Here is a 20,653-nt window from a genome sequence, read left to right on the forward strand (position 1 = left end):
GAATGGATGCATTAAGATTTAGCCTTAAAATAAAAAACAAAAATAAAACTGTTGGTGGTGTGCCATTAAAATAGCGCAGGTTACAAATTTTTTTGCTAGTGCACCAAATAAACAATGGGGGTTATTTACCAAAATTGGAGAGTGCCAAATCTGGTGCAACTCTGCATCGAAGTAAAGCGATGTTAGCTGAGTGCTCCAGTTTAAGACCCCTTTCACACCACACCGCCGATAGCGTGAGTGGTAAAATGCCGCTATTTTTAGCGGCGTTTTACCGCTGGATTTGCAGCGCATTTCGGACGCTAGCGGGGCGCTATTACCCCCGCTAGCGGCCGCGAAAGGGTTAAAACCGCCGGCAATACGCCACAATAGCGGCGTTTTGCCGGCGGTATTACAGCGATGCCCCATTGATTTCAATGGGGAGCAGCGGTGGAGGAGCGGTAAACACACCGCTCCTTCACCGCTCCTAAGAAGCTGCTGGCAGGACTTTTTTCTGACGTCCTGCCAGCACACTGCTGTAGTGTGAAAGCCCCTCGGGCTTTCACACTACATACAATGGTGCAGCTTCTTTAGGGCGTATTGCAGGCGCTATTTCTAACGATATAGCGCCTGCAAAACGCCCTGGTGTGAAAGGGGTCTTAATAAATCTATCCCTATGGGTTGATTTACTAAAACTAGAGAGTGAAAAATCTGGCACAGCTGTGCCAATCAGCTTCTAACTTCCGCTTGTTCAATCAAGCTTTGACAAAAAAACTGGAAGCGGATTTGTTTCTATGCATATGATTTTGCACTCTCCAATTTTTGTAAATCAACCCCAATGAGTCAATGATTCATGCATATGTTCCTGCGGAATGTGATGCACATTAGAAAAAGGAAAATTCCTCTTTGTGACAATTAAAAAACCTTTGTATATTTTACAAAGCTCAGCAGTGTGCCAAGCAGTAGGTGGCGCCTGGACTCCTTATAAATTATGGTCACTGTGACACATTTTGTGAATTTGACAAAAGTCTCCATGAACTTTACTACTGAAGCAGGTTCAGGTATTTTTTTATGGGATCCCTTATTCACCAGCAACAACACAAGACATCGTCTACAAGGGCTTGCCATTCTTAAAGGTTGAATGCACACGCTATTGTGGCATTTTTATTTTAATGCCGCGTATACACACGGTCGGATTTTCCGATGGGAAATGTTGGATGTGAGCTTGTTGGCTGAAAGTCCGACCGTGTGTCGAACATTTGTTGTCGGACTTTCCGGCAATAAATGTTGGCTAGCAGGTTCTCAAATTTTCCGCCAACAAAACTTTGTTGTCGGAAAGTCCGATCGTGTGTGTACACAAGTCCGTCGCACAAAAGTTCACGCATGCTCGGAATCAATTAGGAGCCGGAAGCGGTCGATCTTGTAAAACTAGCTGAACTTCTTTTTATCGGCTCGTCGTACGTCTTGTATGTCACCGCGTTCCCACTTTGTAATTGTTGGCCAACATTTGTGTGACTGTGTGTATACAAGACAAGTTGGAGCCAACAACCTTCGAAAAAAAATCCATGCTTTTGTTGTCGGAAAGTCCGATCGTGTGTACAGGGCATTAGACTATTTTACAGGCACTTTTAGTGATATCAGTACTCACTTTGTGCAGCATTTTCATGCAAGAAATGCACATCCAGAAAAACTAACAGATGTCCCCATTGGAGGTTTTCCCCTCAGCCCTTGTTCTGGGGACAACTCCAAAATTTCAGCTGAACAGAAAGGAAAAAAATTGTGTTTGATCACGATCAAAGATTATGAGCACTTCTACCTAAAAGGAAATCTGTCACCACAATTCTGAATCACACACTAGTTCACTAAATAGAGGAACTGTCACTTCTCTGCGAAGACTTCCAGTGTCCTGAATAATGTTACAATGTACGTTTCCACGCTTATACTATATATAAAACGGTGAGGACAGGAGGAGTTTTGCTGATGGCATTGAAAAGTTGGCACGGCGATAGGAAAAATGCATTGCAAAGGAAGGTAACTATGTAGAAATGTGATGTAATATGAGTTTGAAATTCTTAATGAAGCATTTAAAAAAACCCTCATAATAATATATTCAAGCCAGCCATAGATGGTGCGAATTTCGGCTGGTTCAGCAGGAACTGGTCGGAGAGTCGAACCATGTATGGGCGGCTGAATGTAGCTAAGTTGATCAATCGATCAAATTAGGTACAATCAGCCTGCTGGATATACATGCAATTACACTGTCTGTGTAGATGGGGGGGGGGGGGGGGGGGGGAATCAAGCAAATATCTTTCCTGCAATCCATGGATCATGGATGCCGGCCTTAAGCCTGGTATACACTATGAGCTTTTTTGCGTTCAACCCAGCGCGTTGAATAAAAAAAAATTGTCAGCTCCAGTTGGAGCAGCTGTACTAATGATCTGATGTTAGTACAGCGATCTCCCCAGCTGAGCTATTGTGTTCTGATAGGGGGACGAGCCCCCCCAGAACACTTCAATCAGTGCTCTTAGCCATGAATGTCTAAGAGCGCTGATCAGGAGCAGGTCGGCTGCTGGCTTTCCAGCATGCTTGTCCAAATGGCCGGCTTCTCCATACACACGAATGTCAGCCTGTTTTTATTATACCGGCTGATGTCCCCGGCATTTGGCCTGTGGGTATGGGGCTTCACAGACCGTTTTTTGTACAGTCAGAAATATTATGAGAGAGCCAAAATCACAGTGATTTGGCTTTACACATGGCAGACTAATTTTACAGATCATATAGAATCTTATTAAACAAATAATTATAAGGAAATATAAAAAGATATTTAAAAATGATGTTTACATTCAAGTGCAAATTATTCTTTAACCACTTGCCGACCAGCTGCCGTCGATATACTGCGGCAGGTCGGCTCGTTCCCGCAATCCGCCATAGCTGTATGTCGGTCCCTTTAACAGCTATAGCGGGCGTGATGGGCAGGAGAGCCGATCCACGTGCCCGAAGGCCACTTGCGATCGCTCTACAGAGAGCCAGAACGGGGATCTGTCAATGTAAACAGACAGATCCCTGTCCTGACAGGGGAGTAAAGATATTGTCTGTTCCTAGTGATCAGGAACAGCGATCTCTCTCCTCTAATAGTCAGTCCTCTCCCCCCACAGTTAGAAAAACCTCCCAGGGAACACATTTAACCCTTTGATCACCCCCTAGTGTTAACCCCTTCCCTGCCAGTAGACGTTATAACTTTTGCGCAAACCAATCAATATACACTTATTGCGATTTTGTTTTACCAAAAATATGGCAGATGAATACATATTTGCCTAAACTGATGAGGAAATGTATTTTTTGTTTTGAATATTTATTTTAACTTATTTATTTATTTATTTTTGTTCATAGGGCAAAAAATTAAAACTGCAGCGGTAATCAAATACCACCAAAACACAACTCTAAAGGGACGTCAATTTTGTTTGGGTACAACGTCACACGACCGCGCAATTGTCAGTTAAAGCGCCGTATCACAAAAAATGGCCTGGTCATTAAGGGGGAAAATCTCCTGGTCTGTAAGTGGTTAAGACAGGTGCACTTTAAATGATTCACTCAATAGACAATAAAACATAAAACAAGTCAGCAAGTTGAAAGCAGAGCAGAACAGGCTTTGGAGTTTGTTCAGTTTCCTTGTAGAAGATCTTCAGACAATTGTCATCCTGTAAATATTAATAGAAATGTTAAAATGCATTTCCTGTACTGTATTACATAGATACAGACTGCAGATATTCCCTCTAGTAGTGATCTGTATGAAATTAATTTACCTGAAAGTGGAACTACAGTCAAGATTAAAACAGCCTATTATTCCTCCTTCTCACCGCTGTCCCTCATGCCACGTACACACGATCGGACTATCTGGCGGATTTGGTCTGGTGGACCAGAGTCTGTCGGACAATTTGATTGTATGTGGGCTCCAGCAGACTTTTTCTTCCCAAAAGTCCGGTGGACTTAGAAATAAGACTTGCTTCAAAATTGTCCACCGGACTCGGCTTTTAGCGGACAATCCATTCGTCTGTGTGCCATGTCCAGCGGACTAAAACCGACGCTAGGGCAGCTATTGGCTACTAGCTATGAACTTCCTTATTCTACTTCATCACGTTTGAATCCGCCGGACTTTTGGAGTGATCGTGTGTCGCCAAGTCCGTTCGCTTGAAAGTCTGGCGGACCTCAGCTGCAAAGTCCGGCGGACCTCAGCTGTAAAGTCCGGCGGACAATAGTCCAATCATGTGTACACGGCATAACAGTTTTTAACAGGGAGCGGGGGGAGAGGAAGGAGAGAAGAGGAAAGGGAGGGTGAGGGATGAGGGGGGGGGGAGGAGATTATGATACACAAAGGTAAATGCAAATCGGGGCACAGCATCATGACCAATTAGAGGTACATCATCCATCCAGACCAGATTTTGTGGAATTTTTTCAGACAGTTCCTTTTAAAGAGGAAGTGAAACCAAAAAAAATAAAAAAATACACCTTGCAAGGCAAAAGCATAATGAGCTAGTATTTTAGCACCAATATCATTCATTATTGATTTCATGGGTTATAGCTGCAACCGCATTGGTTGATTCAGATATGGATAAAAGTTTTTAATCACTTATGTTATGTATCATTAATCATATAAGTGAGGTAGGTAAAAATCGCCATAACACGGCTTCCTGGTGGGCTCGGTCACGTGGGGTTGCGAACATGCCCGAGCCCATCCTTATTTACCACTGTGTATACCCCACATGTGTGACTCTATAGTCACATGGGCTGCTGAGATGTGATAGGGAGGAAATGCTCAGTACAAACTGACTGAAAATTGAGCATGAGCAGAGTTGCCAGCGCTGATCTGCAAAATCCCTAGCTGCATTGGGAATAGGGTTGCCACCTGTTCAGGATTCACCCGGACAGTTTGGGTTTTGAACCATGTGTTCGGGTTTCAGGCAGGCTGAAACCCGGACACATTATTCAGACCGGGCTGTGACTCCCCAAGTAACCAAGATAGTCACACACAAATCTGTTACCATCCGGGCGCTGTGGTGTCTGCATGGGGGCAGGTTTGGCATCACGGGGGGTGGGGGGTTAGGCTGATGATGTCAGCAATAGCAATTTAGCCACAAACACCGTAGCACCCTATGCACACCACATGACTACCCAAAGGTATCCCAGGCTGGTAAAATGTTCGGGTTTGACTTGAAGAAAAGGTGGCAACCTTAATTGGGAACATGAACAGAAAGTGGGGACAGAGAGCAGCAGAATCAACCAGTTTTTTTGCACAAAACAGAAAACGACTGAGTATGAGGAGCATGGAATACACCATTTATTGATAGTTCTTTATGAAATAAAAATAAAATAAAAAATCAGGCCTCCTGCCCTGTCAGACTAGAATATTCTAAGTGGCAAAGCTCTCAGCATGGAAGGGGCAGAAAAACAAATCCTCTGGCAGGTGAAAGAGATCCCTTATATGTATATCATCTGTGGATTTCATTGTTTGCCTGAAACCCGGGCTTAGATTAGGACACCAGCTGACAACCGTCACTCATAAAAAACATTTTGCTCTTTGACAGGACATGATAATAACGTCTGATGTCCAAGGCTGGCCATGCACTGGTAGAATTTATAGCCAAATGTGTTTTTTTTATTAACGACTTGCCCCCTAGAAGGTTTTACCTCCTCCATGCCCAGGGCATTTTTTGCTATTCAACACAGTGCTACTTTAACTGACAATTGTTTTTTATTTTCTAAGCTATTAATAAAAAAACGTAAAAATTTTTTTTAAAATTATAACTATTTTCTTTTATTAAACCAATAAAATCTAATTTCATTACAAATTTAGGTCAAAATGTATTCTGCTACAGGTCGCAAGTACTGGCAGCGATCGAGGCTGATCCTGCTAACACTGCATTTTTGGGAACACTATACTATTGGGGACATTGGTATAGTTTGGATCATCATCAAGATACTAACCCGTACAAACACCACACTAGTAATGGTGGTGATCAGCTACTTATAATGTGCCTGTGATAGTGTGGCAGAGAATCTGGCACTAACTGACACTGGCTGGGAGGAATGCTTACTGACTGACACTGAGGTCTGTAGTGACACCAATACAGTCATAGGTGATAAATACTGGTACTAATGGCACTGGCTGGGTGACAGGATGATCAGAGGGCAGTCAAAGGGGTTTAACTGTGTGCCTAACTAAGTGTATGCATGTGTATGTGTGCTGCTTTTACTTACTGATCTGTCTGGATCTCTAAAATCAAAAACAAACAACAATTCCCAGCTCACTTACCATCTAGCCTGCAATAAAACCCAAACTGACCCTGTCTTAAAAGTTCACGTTAAAAAGAAGGGGTTTAGTTGCACACATGTGCAGACAAAAGTGTAAGCTGCAGTGGCCACATCAAGGCACCCCGACTTACATTTCTGAGCAGTAGAGAGAATTGCAGCCAGAGCCTGTGTCTACAATCACACAGATCTGTGCTGTGATTGGCAACAGCCCATCAGCAGGTATACAGTCATAATGATTGGCTGTATCCTGCTGACAAACTCATGCTGTGGAAAATCACAGCATGGCCAAACGGGGGGCACATGCATGTACATGCAAAAGAGGAAGTACATCACGATGCGGTGTCTGACTGTGCCACCTGCTCATAGTAAATCTACTGCTAGTGGGCAGTATGTGGTTAAAGAACATTTGTTCCATTTTATTATGGTTAGTGTGTCCAAATCAACAATTGTTTTTGACCAGAGTGATGAGAAAATTCAAAGGAGCAGGAGGGGGAATTTTTCTCCAATGCACACATTTTTAACAGTTCATGAGGTTTTCATTCAAGAAAGTCCATTCACTACAAAATCAAATTAAAAGCAGATATTTTGTAGAGCTTTTGAACGACAGTCCATCTTATCATTGAATGCACAGAGAATTTTCACACAAATCTTCTTACAAATGTTCATTCGAAAATTGAGTAGTGTATGGCCAGCTTCAGGTTGGTCATATATACATATAGATGCAAGCTGAACCGATTCCTCCATCCATGCTGCACAGCATTGATAGACTAATATTACATTGTACCACCTGGTGCCCTGCTGATGGCAGTTGATGTTGAAGCTCTTTATAGCTCCATCCCCCACCAGCAGGGCATCAAGGTGATCAGCAATACCATCTCCCAGTCAACTAATAATGATTGTTCATTCAATCAGTTCCTCATTTCGGCTCTTGACTTTGTGTTGACACACAATGTGTTTTCATTTGATGGTTCCCACTACCTCCAGGTACAGGGCGTAGCGATGGGGACTTGTTGTGTCCCATCCTATGCCAATTTGTACCTGGGGGAGTGGGAACAACTTTTTCTTGCTGATGACACTATTTCTGATATGATCAAATATGTCATTAGCTGGCATCGTTATATAGATGACATTTTAATTGTCTGGGGGGTTCATCAGAATTACTGACATCATTTATTGATGTCATGAACCATAACTCATATAATTTAACTTTCACTATGACATACAGCACTGCTGCTGTCAACTTCCTGGATATCACAAATTCAAAGGAGCCAAAATGGCACATTTACCTGCTCACTGTATAGGAAAGATACAGCCTGTAATACCATCTTACACGCTGATAGTGCCCATCCTATGCCCCTAATCCGATCTATCCCTTTCACCCAATACTTGCGATTGCGACGCAATTGCATGGAAGACTCAGTATTCCAAGAAGAGGCTACAAATTTAAGAGACAGACTACTCCTCAGGGGCTACTCCCTTACCTGCTTGAAGAAGGCCTTTAAAAGGGCAACTAAAAAATCTAGACAAAGTATTATTTAATAAATCTAAGAGATCTGCCAGTAAGGAAGGTAAAACAAATACTTTAACCCCCCTGGTGGTATTCCCGAATCTGGCTCGGGGGGGAATTTCAGTCCCATAAGCGGTAACCCCGAGCCAGACTCGGGATTGCATTGCAGGAGAGTTACTTACCTTGTCCCCTGGATCCTGCAATGTCCTCCCCGATGTGTGTGCGAGCTCCTCCGCTCAATTCACACAGTGCCCGAGTGCCGCTGAGCTCCGTTCCCTGTGACGTTGCGACGCACGGGAGCAGAGATCTTACAGATTACAGTACTGTATAAAAAAATTAGACACCCCCTTTGTCCCTAGTGGTCTGTCCAGTGCCCTGCATGTAGTTTTCATCACTCGTTTTACTAAACAAAATCAGCAAATTAATAAAATGATTTCCAAATATTGGCAGCTTCTGTACATTGACCCTTCCCTTAGTCCTTTTGTTCCACCAAAACCCTCTATCTCGTATCGTAGGACACGATCTTTGAAGGATATTTTGACGCAGAGAGATCTGATCCGTGCAAACGATCGGGCACATTTCACTGTGGTGGATGCAGTCTGTGTCAGTATATGCATACTGGAGATAATATCATACTACCTAATGCTAAGATGTTCAGACCAACCCATTATGCTAATTGTAAGACTGTGGGCATTTTCTATATGCTCACATGCCAATGTGGCTCATTTTATGTGGGCAAGACAAAGCAACAGTTTTGCAAGAGAGCATCTAGACACAATGCTACAATGAAAAAACCATGCCCGGAATTACCCCTAGGTCAACATGTTAGGGATGTCCATGGTAGTAGGATTCTAAAAATCGAATTTCTTGTCCTGGATAGAATACAGCCCAACCCATGTGGGGGCGATTAATCCATTTTTGACCTTTTCTAGAGTGTTTTTCTTCAGGATGATGGGAGGAATAATGGCAGAACTCTGTTGAGTTCTTTAATCAATAGACAATTGAAGATCACTATATTATAACATACAGTTTTTTCTTTACATATACAATTTTTCAGTTGGACCTTTCTGGATGTTTGTTGCGTTCCTTGTGTCTCTATAAATATATAGTTGTGTACACAACGTGTTCATGCGCCATGTCTTCCTCATAATGTTCTCTTTCCCCCTTTTTTGCCTTTCATGACCATCTTTTATTATCTTGCCATGGATCTGTCTGATTTCACAGATGCACTTTTTTATTTATTGTTTTGTGGTGTTTTCTTCCCTGCATCTCTGGGTCTTTGTGCCACGCGGCGCAAGGAGGGGGGGGGGCATTCCTATATGCTCTTGGAGGCGCCCGCCCCTCTCTCACCGCTTGGCGGTGATCCTGCGTCGGTGTTCACTCAGCGCAGAACTCCGTTCCTTTTGGGGCTGGGCTCTGCCATCCTTGAACAGGGTATCTTGTTTACTTTCGGTCTTTATTGCGCATGCTCGGCTCCCCCTTTTGCAATCCAGGTGCCGCGATGCTATTATGCATTGCGTATGTAGCTATGTCACACCAGACGCGACCATTAATACTACGGTTGCAGTGACGTCATTACGTTATCCGTGTGGCGGCAACCAGGTGAGGAGTACAAAGACAAGTGTGCCTTACCTACAGTCAAGCATGGTGGTGGGAGTGTCATGGCCTGGGGCTGCATGAGTGCTGCCAGCACTGGGGAGCTACAGTTCATTGAGGGCACCATGAATGCCAACATGTACTGTGACATACTGAAGCAGAGCATGATCCCCTCCCTTCGGAGACTGGGTCCCAGGGCATGATAATGACCCCAAACATCCTACAAGACGACTACTGCCTTGCTAAAGAAGCTGAGGGTAAAGGTGACTGACTGGCCAAGCATGTCTCCAGACCTAAACCCTACTGAGCATCTGTGGGGCATCATCAAACAGAAGTTGGAGGAGCGCAAGGTCTCTAACATCCACCAGCTCTGTGATGTCGTCATGGAGGAGGGGAAGAGGACTGCAGTGGCAACCTGTGAAGATCTGGTGACCTCCATGCCCAAGAGGGTTAAGGCAGTGCTGAAAAATAATGGTGGCCACAGGGGACAGAAAATGTACACTGTTATACAAGCTGTACACTCACTACTTTACATTGTAGCAAAGTGTAATTTCTTCAGTGTTGTCACATGAAAAGATATAATAAAATATTTACAAAAATGTGAGGGCTGTACTCACTATTGTGAGATACTGTGTATTATATTTTATATATATATATATATATATATATATATATATATATATATATATATATAGATACACACACACACACACATACATATATACACATATACACACACACATTGTTGGGATATGCAGCCCAGTACATACTAGTATGCTGCATATTTGGGTCTTCGCCCTGTCGCTGGCAATGTTAAGTTGAGTTATTATTTTTGGCTATACTTTCAGCTGTTGTGGTGGGTCATAATCAGGCCCACTTGTGTTCCCCTTGGGTGGTCCACTGCCCGTTTTGGCCGCTTCCTGTGCGTGTGTCAGGGGTTAGGTGGCCAACAAGTGTGGCTTCTCTTTTTTTGTTGGAATTGCAGCAGAAAAGAATATACACAATTATGGATATTGTTGGTGAGCTTCTTTGTTTTCAAAGTAATATAGGATCAAATTAGTATTTTTCATTATGTGAATATTGAATAACATATTGTTACAATGATGATTTTTTCAGATATACATAGAAGTTCCCTGAGGAAGCAAGCATACTCAGTGAAACGCGATGGAACAAAATATCTGGAATTATGTATATCAACTCTGTAAATCTGCTTAACATGGTGGATGTTTTACCACTGTTGGAATGTTTTTAAACAAAAAGCTGCATGATCATTTGATCAAGCAACAGTTTTTAAATGTTGTGTATAATTAACCACTTGCCGACCGCCGCACGCCGATGTACGTCGGCAGAATGGCACGGGCAGGCATAAGCACGTACATGTACGTGATTTGCCTCCCGCGGGTCGGGGGCCCGATCGGGCCCCCGCCCGGTGCCTGCGGCGGTCGGTTTTCGTTCGGGAGCGATCCCGGACGAGGGGACGGCCATTCATTCATGGCCACCCCCTCGCGATCGCTCCCGACGAATGGAAATCCCCGGTGACATCACTTCCTCTCCTGTAATGTAAACACAGGAGAGGAAGTGATGTATTCTCTCCTCCGTGTCGGTATTTTTCGTTCCGACACGGAGGAGAGCGGATCAGTGAGTTGCACCAACACATCCCACACACAGTAGAACATGCCAGGCACACTCACACCCCCCCTTTACCCCCCGATCACCCCCCCAATTACCCCTGCCCCCCCAGTCACAGTGACACCAATGTCATTTTTTTTTTGCATTGGTGTCATTTGTGACTGTAATAACTGTTAGGGCAGTTAGGGTTAGCCCCCTTTAGTTCTAATGTACCCCCCTAACCCCCCCAATAAAGGTTTAACCCCGTGATCACCCCCCGTCGCCAGTGTCACTAAGGCTGGGTTCACATTGCAGCGGTTTATGAGAACGAATGTGATTCGCACCGCACTGCAGTGCAAATCACATCCGATCTCTGTGCGATTCGAGTTCAGCCATTCGCCGCACCCGCCGCACCCGCCACACCCGCCGCACCCGCCGCAAATTCGCACGGGACCCTTTTTTTGGCCCGCAGCAGAATCGGATCGCATGGGTGTTCACACCATGCGATCCGAGTTTGCAGATCGCACTGCGATATGCGAACTGATCTGGGGGTGTCAGTAACATTTCACTGACACTCCCAGCAGTTCGCATAGGGCAGTGTGAACTGCCGCCGGGAGGCATGCGATGCGGGAACCCGCCGCGGATTCGCGGCGTTTCCGCATCGCTCCAGTGTGAACCCAGCCTAATAAGCGATCATTTTTCTGATCGCCGTATTAGTGTCACAGGTGACGCTAGTTAGGCAGGTAGGTATTTAGGTTCGCCGCAGCTTTTTATAGCGCTAGGGACCCCCATATACTACCGCATAAAGCCCCCTGATTGCCCCCTAGTTAACCCTTTCACCAGTGATCACCATATAACTGTTACAGGTGACGCTGGTTGGTTAGTTATTTTTTTATAGTTTCAGGGCACCCGCCATTTATTACCTAATAAAGGTTTAACCCCCTGATCACCCGGCAGGTGTCATTTGTGACTAATAACTGTTAGGGCAGTTAGGGTTAGCCCCCTTTAGTTCTAAGGTACCCCCCTAACCCCCCCAATAAAGGTTTAACCCCGTGATCACCCCCCGTCGCCAGTGTCACTAAGGCTGGGTTCACATTGCAGCGGTTTATGAGAACGGATGTGATTCGCACCGCACTGCAGTGCAAATCACATCCGATCTCTGTGCGATTCGAGTTCAGCTATACAGATAGTATGGCTGAATTCGTGTCGCACCCGCCGCACCCGCCGCAAACTCGCACGGGACCCTTTTTTTGGTCCGCAGCAGAATCGGATCGCATGGGTGTTCACACCATGCGATCCAAGTTTGCAGATCGCACTGCGATATGCGAACTGATCTGGGGGTGTCATTAACATTTCACTGACACTCCCAGCAGTTCGCATAGGGCAGTGTGAACTGCCGCCGGGAGGCATGCGATGCGGGAACCCGCCGCGCATTCGTGGCGTTCCCGCATCGCTCCAGTGTGAACCCAGCCTAATAAGCGATCGTTTTTCTGATCGCTGTATTAGTGTCACAGGTGACGCTAGTTAGGCAGGTAGGTATTTAGGTTCGCCGCAGCTTTTTATAGCGCCAGGGACCCCCATATACTACCGCATAAAGCCCCCTGATTGCCCCCTAGTTAACCCTTTCACCAGTGATCACCATATAACTGTTACAGGTGACGCTGGTTGGTTAGTTATTTTTTTATAGTTTCAGGGCACCCGCCATTTATTACCTAGTCTCACTAGTGTACCCCTAAATTTAGGGGTGTCTACTTTCTAAAATGGGGTCATTTGGGGGGGGGGGGTTTGTGCCATCTTGGCATTTTATGGCCTTCAAAACTGTAACGCCCTTAGAAAGCCTGAAGGCGGTGCTTGGTTTTTGGGGCCCCGTACGCGGCTAGGCTCCCAAAAAGTCCCACATATGTGGTATCCCCGTACTCAGGAGAAGCAGCAGAATTTATTTTGGGGTGTCATTTCACATATGCCCATGGCATGCGTGAGCAATATATCATTTAGTGACAACTTTGTGAAAAAAAAAAAAAGTTTGTAATTTTCCCGCAACTTGTGGCAAAATATAAAATATTCCATGGACTCAACATGCCTCTCAGCAAATAGCTTGGGGTGTCTACTTTCTAAAATGGGGTCATTTGTGGGGGTTTTGTGCCATCTTGGCATTTTATGGCCTTCAAAACTGTAATAGGTAGTGAGAAGTGAACTCAAAAAATTACGCCCTTAGAAAGCCTGAAGGCGGTGCTTGGTTTTCGGGGCCCCGTACGCGGCTAGGCTCCCAAAAAGTCCCACATATGTGGTATCCCCGTACTCAGGAGAAGCAGCAGAATTTATTTTGGGGTGTCATTTCACATATGCCCATGGCATGCATGAGCAATATATCATTTAGTGACAACTTTGTGAAAAAAAAAAAAAAAAAAAAAAGTTTGTAATTTTCCCGCAACTTGTGGCAAAATATAAAATATTCCATGGACTCAACATGCCTCTCAGCAAATAGCTTGGGGTGTCTACTTTCTAAAATGGGGTCATTTGTGGGGGTTTTGTGCCATCTTGGCATTTTATGGCCTTCAAAACTGTAATAGGTAGTGAGGCGTGAAATCAAAAATTTACGCCCTTAGAAAGCCTGAAGGCGGTGCTTGGTTTTCGGGGCCCTGTACGCGGCTAGGCTCCCAAAAAGTCCCACATATGTGGTATCCCCGTACTCAGGAGAAGCAGCAGAATTTATTTTGGGGTGTCATTTCACATACGCCCATAGCATGTGTGAGCAATATATCATTTAGTGACAACTTTGTGTAAAAAAAAAAAAAAAAATTTTTTTTTTGTCATTATTCAATCGCTTGAGGCAAAAAAATAAAATATTCAATGGGCTCAACATGCCTCTTATCAATTTCCTTAGGGGGTCTACTTTCCAAAATGGGGTCATTTGGGGGGGTTTTGTACTGCCCTGTCATTTTAGCACCTCAAGAAATGAGATAGGCAGTCGTAAACTAAAAGCTGCGTAAATTCCAGAAAACGTACCTTAGTTTGTAGATGTGACAACTTTTGCGCAAACCAATAAATATACAATTATTGACTTTTTTTTTACCAAAGACATGTGGCTGAATACATTTTGGCCTAAATGTATGACTAAAATTGAGTTTATTGGATTTTTCTAATAACAAAAAGTAGAAAATATCATTTTTTTTCAAAATTTGCGGTCTTTTTACGTTTATATCGCAAAAAATAAAAATCGCAGAGGCAATCAAATACCATCAAAAGAAAGCTCTATTTGTGGGAAGAAAAGGACGCAAATTTTGTTTGGGTACAACATTGCATGACCGCGCAATTACCAGTTAAAGCAGCGCAGTGCCAAAGTGTAAAAAGACCTCTGGTCATTTACCAGCAAAATGGTCCGGTCTGAAAGTGGTTAAGTTGTAAATCTTTTTATACACAAGTGAATTAATGTTATTCTTCACTGACAACTCCATGTCCATTAGAGTCCCATATACTATAGTAGGGGGTTCCTTTCCCCCCCTAAGCTTTTTTTGTTTCCTAATACCTGAACAGTATCTGCATCTGATTGAATGCAGGCGCTGTTCAACTGTTCAGTCGAGGATCATCCAACAGGGCCACCCACTGAGAGAATTCCTGATGAATTGGCCAAAACTCACGCTGTGTATGGCAAGCTTTAGTGCCTGGGACATAACCAATATGAAAAGCCTGTAACCATGAAGTCAAGTTTGAACCCCGTATACACAACACATAATACAAAGATACTTATATGTATAGACAGGAGACATGAACTTGTACTAGGAATACAAAGCAGGCAGCCAAGTAATGAGATTCAGGGACTCACATTCAGCTGTTGGATGAGTTACTGTAGAAGAATTCTCTTCGTTGTCTGCAGAGAGGAAGTGATGATTATGGTTAGTTTCAACCCGTATAGATACGGGTTCTCACTTTCGCACAGCAATTAACCAATCAGAAAACATTAAGACAGCAGGGATAAGGGCAAATGGTTGATCATAAAGTGTTATATCGTAAAGGCTGATGGTGCCTCAATTTTTTTAAAATTATATCATAACTAAAATACTTTGCATAATTCTCCACCATTGCTGCTGATATAAATTTTGTTTGACAGCTTTAAGGTTTTTCCACTCAGAGTGGAGGGATATAGGTTGGGTATCCAGGGTTGGATCAAGCACAAAATTAAAATCTCCTGCCATAACCACTTTTGCCTAAAATTTTCTAACTTATGCCATGTATACACAAGCGGATTTTCCGTCTGAAAAGTCTTGGATGGAATTCCACTCAAGCTTGGTTTGCATACACACGGTCACACAAAAGTTCTTGGAACTTTTGACCGCCAAGAACGCGTGACGTACAACACTACGACGAGCCGAGAAAATGAAGCTCAATGCTTCCGAGCATGCGTCAAATTGTTTCCGAGCATGCGTAGGAATTTTGAGCGTCGGAATTGCATACAGACGACCCCTGATGTCTCCATTTTTAGAGACAGAGAAAAGGACTGAGGGCATAAAGTCCTTATTCCCTTCCTCTACAGCCCCAGCTGCACTGCATATATGGACTAAGCTCAAAGGGTCTTCCAGTTTGTTATCATGGATACTCTCCTAATAAGAGATCCAAAGGAATAGCAATAGGTTTTGACAGGAAAACACCATTTACTTGAAAAGCAATGGAGTCTGACTCCGAATGAAGTTACCTATTTATTAAAAGATCACTGTTTAATAATGAGTATACATTTGTTAATGTTTACTGCCCTAATACTCACCCTTGTCTTTTTTTGAGAAAGATACTGAGTAAGTTAGAAAAGTTTAGGGAGGGGAAAGTGGTTATGGCCTGAGATTTTAATTTTGTGCTTGATTCAACCCTGGATACCCAACCTATATCCCTCCGTCCAGAAGGGTCTGGTATGGATTTTGAAGGGGACCCCTACGCTATTTTTAAAATAAAATTGGCGCAGGGTTCCCCTTAATATCCATACCAGACCTGATGGGCCTGGTATGGAATTTGCCCCCCCCCCCCCCATGCAATTTTTTTTAAAAATTTTGGTTTGGGGTTCCCTTTAATATTCATACCAGACCCAAAGGGCCTAGTAATGCACTGTGGGGGAATCCCATGCCATTTTTATCAATGAACTTTATGTGTATTGCCGGACCGGCAATTCTTTATAAGCGCAAGTACTTTTGAATGACTTTTTCCTTTAGAAATGTCATTTTGCTCTCGGACTGTTCTAAACACGGGAAACATGCGCTACTTTACAGGCATACTATAGAACTCCCTAGGTACGAAATGTAACCTCCCTGGCGGTATGATTATTTCTTATTTTAGGTGCTGAAAGCGGTACAATTATTTTGAATGGAAATTTGGCGTTTTATATTGTAGGCCTGTAATTCTTAGGAATAACTCTCTTAAATCTATTCAAAACAGAGTCTAGTAGACATCCTGAGGTATGATAAAGTTTATAATATAATAAATAACTATAAATAATTATAACAAATAATAATAAAAATTATTCAATAATGTAATCAAATCCAAAAACACTGAAATTTGCTCATTTGCAGAATTGTCGCTGTCATTAGATTTAGTGTTTGATGACGGATCTCCCCACATATCGCTATCGCTCAGTTCTGCAAGTGATTCCAATTTATTATCACTGTTTTCTAGCTGGTCTAAAATCAGCTTTGACATAAAGGGACACTTTTTGGTTGCTATGGACAATCTCCAAATTCCAGGCAGAAAAAACTGTATTTATAATATAAAAGTGCATGCAGGGCACTGGACAGACCACTAGGAACAAAGGGGCTGTGTATTTCTTTATATAGTACTGTAATCTGTACGATCTCCACTCCCGTGTGTCATAACGTTGCAGGGAACGGAGCTCAGCGGCACTCGGGCACTGTGAATCGAGCGGAGGAAAGCTCGCACACACAGCGCGGAGGACATCGCTGGATCCAGGGGACAAGGTAAGTAACTCTCCCTGTATCCTCCAATGCGATCCCGAGTCTGGCTCAGGGGTTACCGCTAGTGGTACTGAAATTCCACCCCGAGCCAGACTCGGGAATACCACCAGGCAGGTTAAAGGAATATTTCACTTTTATTGTTTCACTTTAAGGATTATTAAAATCACTGCTCCTGAAAAAAAGGGCAGTTTTTAAAACTTGTTTTTGCATTGATACATGTCCCCTGGGGCAGGACCCGGGTCCCCAAACACTTTTTATGACAATAACTTGCATATAAGCCTTTAAAATTAGCACTTTTGATTATTCATGTTCATGTCCCATAGACTTTAACAGTGTTTGAACAAATTTTTTGCCTGTTCGCATGTTCTGCTGCGAACCGAACCAGGGGGTGTTTGGCTCATAATTTTTATCCATTATTTATTTTTTATTTATTTAATTTTCTTTTCTTTTCATTATTATTTATTTTTATATTTTTATTTATATTTATTTTTCCACACTTTATTTATTTCTTACTTTTTTTTTCAGTTTATTTTCCAACATTTTTATCAGTTGCACCTTATCCTCTTAATTTGTCTAATTTTCCTACTCATTTCTTCTATTTTTCTATTCTCATTTCTCTATCTTTATTCTTTTATATTTTTCACTTGTATTTTTTTTCTTATTTTCCTCTCCTCTGTCTTTTTTCTGTTTCTTTTTTTCTCACTCTTTTTCCTTTTCTCTTTATATATCCCCCCTTTTTTTCTATCTGTTCTTCTTCCCTCCTTCCCCTCTTCTTCCCCCTTCCTCATCTCCTTTTTTCCACCATTCATCTTTATCTAATTTACACTTTGCTGTGTCCTCCATTACTTCTTTTGCCTTTTCGCGTTTACCATCTGTGTCTCCTTTCCTTCTATGCACTCCCGATCTGATGGCTTCACTTCTAACGTTAACTGTCTTTGCCACTGATTGCAACCAAGCTTTTTGTAATTTTCACACCAAAAAATGTTTCCTGACAGGCTCCATGGCAGCATACGTGTGGGTTAGCCCCGCCTCCATAATTACCCAATAGGACCTCTACTCCCATAAATCTTTGCTCCAAGCTGCTATCCGTGTTCCTTTTTTGTCCTCCTCCATAGGACAGGTGTTTCCTATCTGAAGAGATCTTCACTACGATCAAGTCGGCCGACTATCAAGCTTTTGTTCCTCCGATAGGCCCTGTCTGTTAAGCATGGGTATGGAGTGTATGGCAGAGTAGCGCTGAAGGCTTGGTTTGTCCGAAGATAAGTGCACACGGCTTATTACCTGCTATGTAAGGTGGCCATTATCTGCCCGGTGGATCGGTGGTGTGTGCTTGAACCTGTTCAGCCAGATGATCGTTGGTGGAGTGGTGAGCTGTAAAAATTCCGTTTTTCATGACAGCAGTGTTTATGTGTTTTCTTTTTTCTACCTGTGTCTTTTTCATATGCCAGCTGGTTCTTGTGCATAGGCGCTGACGCTTCCGCGTTCCAGCAGCCTTTCTCCCCGTTTTCCGGGTCCAGCGCTGCGTTCTGCATGCGCAGACCCAAATTCAAAGCGAGGCTTGGTTCCCGCGCATGCGCGCGGGCATCTCGCGTCTGACGCCGCTGATGACGTCATGAGCGCCATATTTAAAACACAGTGAGAGATTTCAGAACTTGGGAATGATTGCAGGAAATTCAGCGACTTCCCGGGGCCATTCTCTGGTTGGTGTAAGGTAGGTTATGATCTGCTCTGATGTATTGTTGCTCCTGTGTTTTGTATGGCTGCTTATGAGGGTCTAATGTTGTTACAGTCAGCGTTCTTAGTCATGGATGCCTCACTGCCTACTAGTGACCTGCCCGCTTGTAACAGGTATGTGCATGGCTGGATTGCTGTGTATATGTGCAGTATTCCTTAGCATTTGATACCAGCCTGGTCTGTGTCTCTCTCTTTCGTATATTTCCTTATAGCCCTTCTAGGTCTGAACCGCATTACAGTGCGCATAGTCGCAGTGGATCGTCAAAATCGCACCACCGTAAATCATCATCAAAGTCTGGTCACCATAGGTCTTCCAGATCGGAACAACGCAGTGGTCACTCGCACTCAAGCAGAGGACCAGTTAATTCATGTTGGGGCTGTAAGATGCCCATCCCATCAGACAAATCGCTCTGTGATCATTGCTTCTCTAAAGTCGCAGATGAAAGAGATGGTGCGGATCAACGCTTGAAATCTATGGTGAGAAGGGTGGTAAAGGAATCCCTGCAGCAGAGGGAAGCTCATCACGCTATGGAATCCCCCTCAGACCCATTATGTCCTTCAGGAGGTGAAGGGCTCTTACAAGAGACTGGGGAATCGTCTCAACCAAGCCACCACTCTGTGCTCTTGTCTGACAGCGAATTGGATCCAGAGGATCCAGGAGTAGGATTTGATTATGCTTTAGTACCTGCTCTTGTCAAGGCAGTGAAAGAAGCTTTAAAATGGGAAGAACCCACTACTTCCCCTCTCCCCAAACAAAGAAAGTTTTTCAAACAACTCAAAAAGGAACGGCAACATTTTCCTTTCCTATCTGAATTGGGAGAAATCATTACTGAAGAGTGGAGCAAGATTGATAGGAAGAGCTCCATGCAATCAAAAGTATCTAAATTGTACCCCTTTAAGGAGGATGATGTGAAGCACCTTGAATCAGCTCCTCTGGTAGATGCAGCGCTTATGCGTTTAGTCAAATACGTGACTCTCCCTTTGGAAGACACGGTATCTTTCAAAGATCCGTTAGAGAGAAGAATTGACTCAGATCTGAAAAGAATTTATCTAACTTCAGGGATGGCTTGTTAACCAACTTTGGCTTTAGCCGCAGTCTCAATGGCTATTGAAACATGGGCCGACAATGTTGAAGAGTTCTTGAGAGGTATCTCAGTGAATACGGCTAAAGACTCTCCCATTCAGGAGATCAGAATGGCATCAGCCTTTTTGGGGGAGGCATCTATTGACATTACCCGCCTTCTGTCTCGGGCTATGTTGGCAGCAGTCTCGGCACGCCGTGCTTTGTGGCTCCGTCCCTGGTTGGCGGATCCAGCATCTAAACAGGCATGGCGTCGTATACCATTTGAGGGAACCTCCTTGTTTGGTAATAAACTAGATAGCGCCATATCCCGGGCCACAGGTGGGAGGTCTGGGTTCCTCCCTCAAGACAGACGTCTTCAAAACCAAAAACGTATTTTTCCAAGAAGGCAGACCTCGGATCGCGCTAGAGAAGCGCGCAGTTATAGACCCGGCAGGGAGTTCTCTAGATCTTGGAGGTCCAGACAATCCTCCCTTAAGAAAACCTCAAAGGGGGCTTCCGCAGGTAATCAAGATTCTACCAAATCTTTTTGAAATTGGGCCCGCTCAAACATGTCAGGTGGGGGCTCGCCTTCTTCACTACCGGCATGTTTGGGCGGCCTCAATTCAAGATTATTGGACCGTCAAGACAGTTTCCTCGGGTCACAAGTGGACTTTCATCAACACTCCGAGATTAAGGTTCGTTCCCACAACAATTCCAGGCTCAGAGGAAAAGAAACAGGTCCTATTGACCTACGTAAGTTGTTTGCTGGATCAAGGCGCAGCTGTGCCCGTGCCCGAAGACGAACGTGGCGAAGGCATGTATTCTCCTCTGTTTATGGTTCAGAAAAGAAATGGCGCATGGAGGCCGGTGATAGATTTGACCCATCTCAATTCCTTCATTCGCAAGGAA

At 43.8% G+C, this 20,653-nt stretch overlaps 1 long non-coding RNA gene across 1 annotated transcript in view; it reads right to left on the reverse strand.

The window, feature by feature from the left end:
• Positions 1-2,688: 2,688 nt before the first annotated feature.
• LOC143984581 (uncharacterized) overlaps positions 2,689-20,653 on the reverse strand; it is a 37,904-nt gene continuing 19,939 nt past the window's right edge. The window contains exons 3-4 of the long non-coding RNA XR_013274962.1: positions 14,820-14,864; positions 2,689-3,674 (exon numbers count right to left, since the gene is read on the reverse strand). This is a non-coding gene — a long non-coding RNA (uncharacterized LOC143984581). The remainder of the gene's footprint in view (positions 3,675-14,819; positions 14,865-20,653) is intronic.

This window comes from Lithobates pipiens, unplaced genomic scaffold (genome assembly GCF_037356315.1).
Source record: "Lithobates pipiens isolate NorthernLeopardFrog02 unplaced genomic scaffold, aLitPip1_a1.2 Scaffold_1, whole genome shotgun sequence".
In the NCBI taxonomy this organism is placed as follows: Eukaryota; Metazoa; Chordata; class Amphibia; order Anura; family Ranidae; genus Lithobates; species Lithobates pipiens.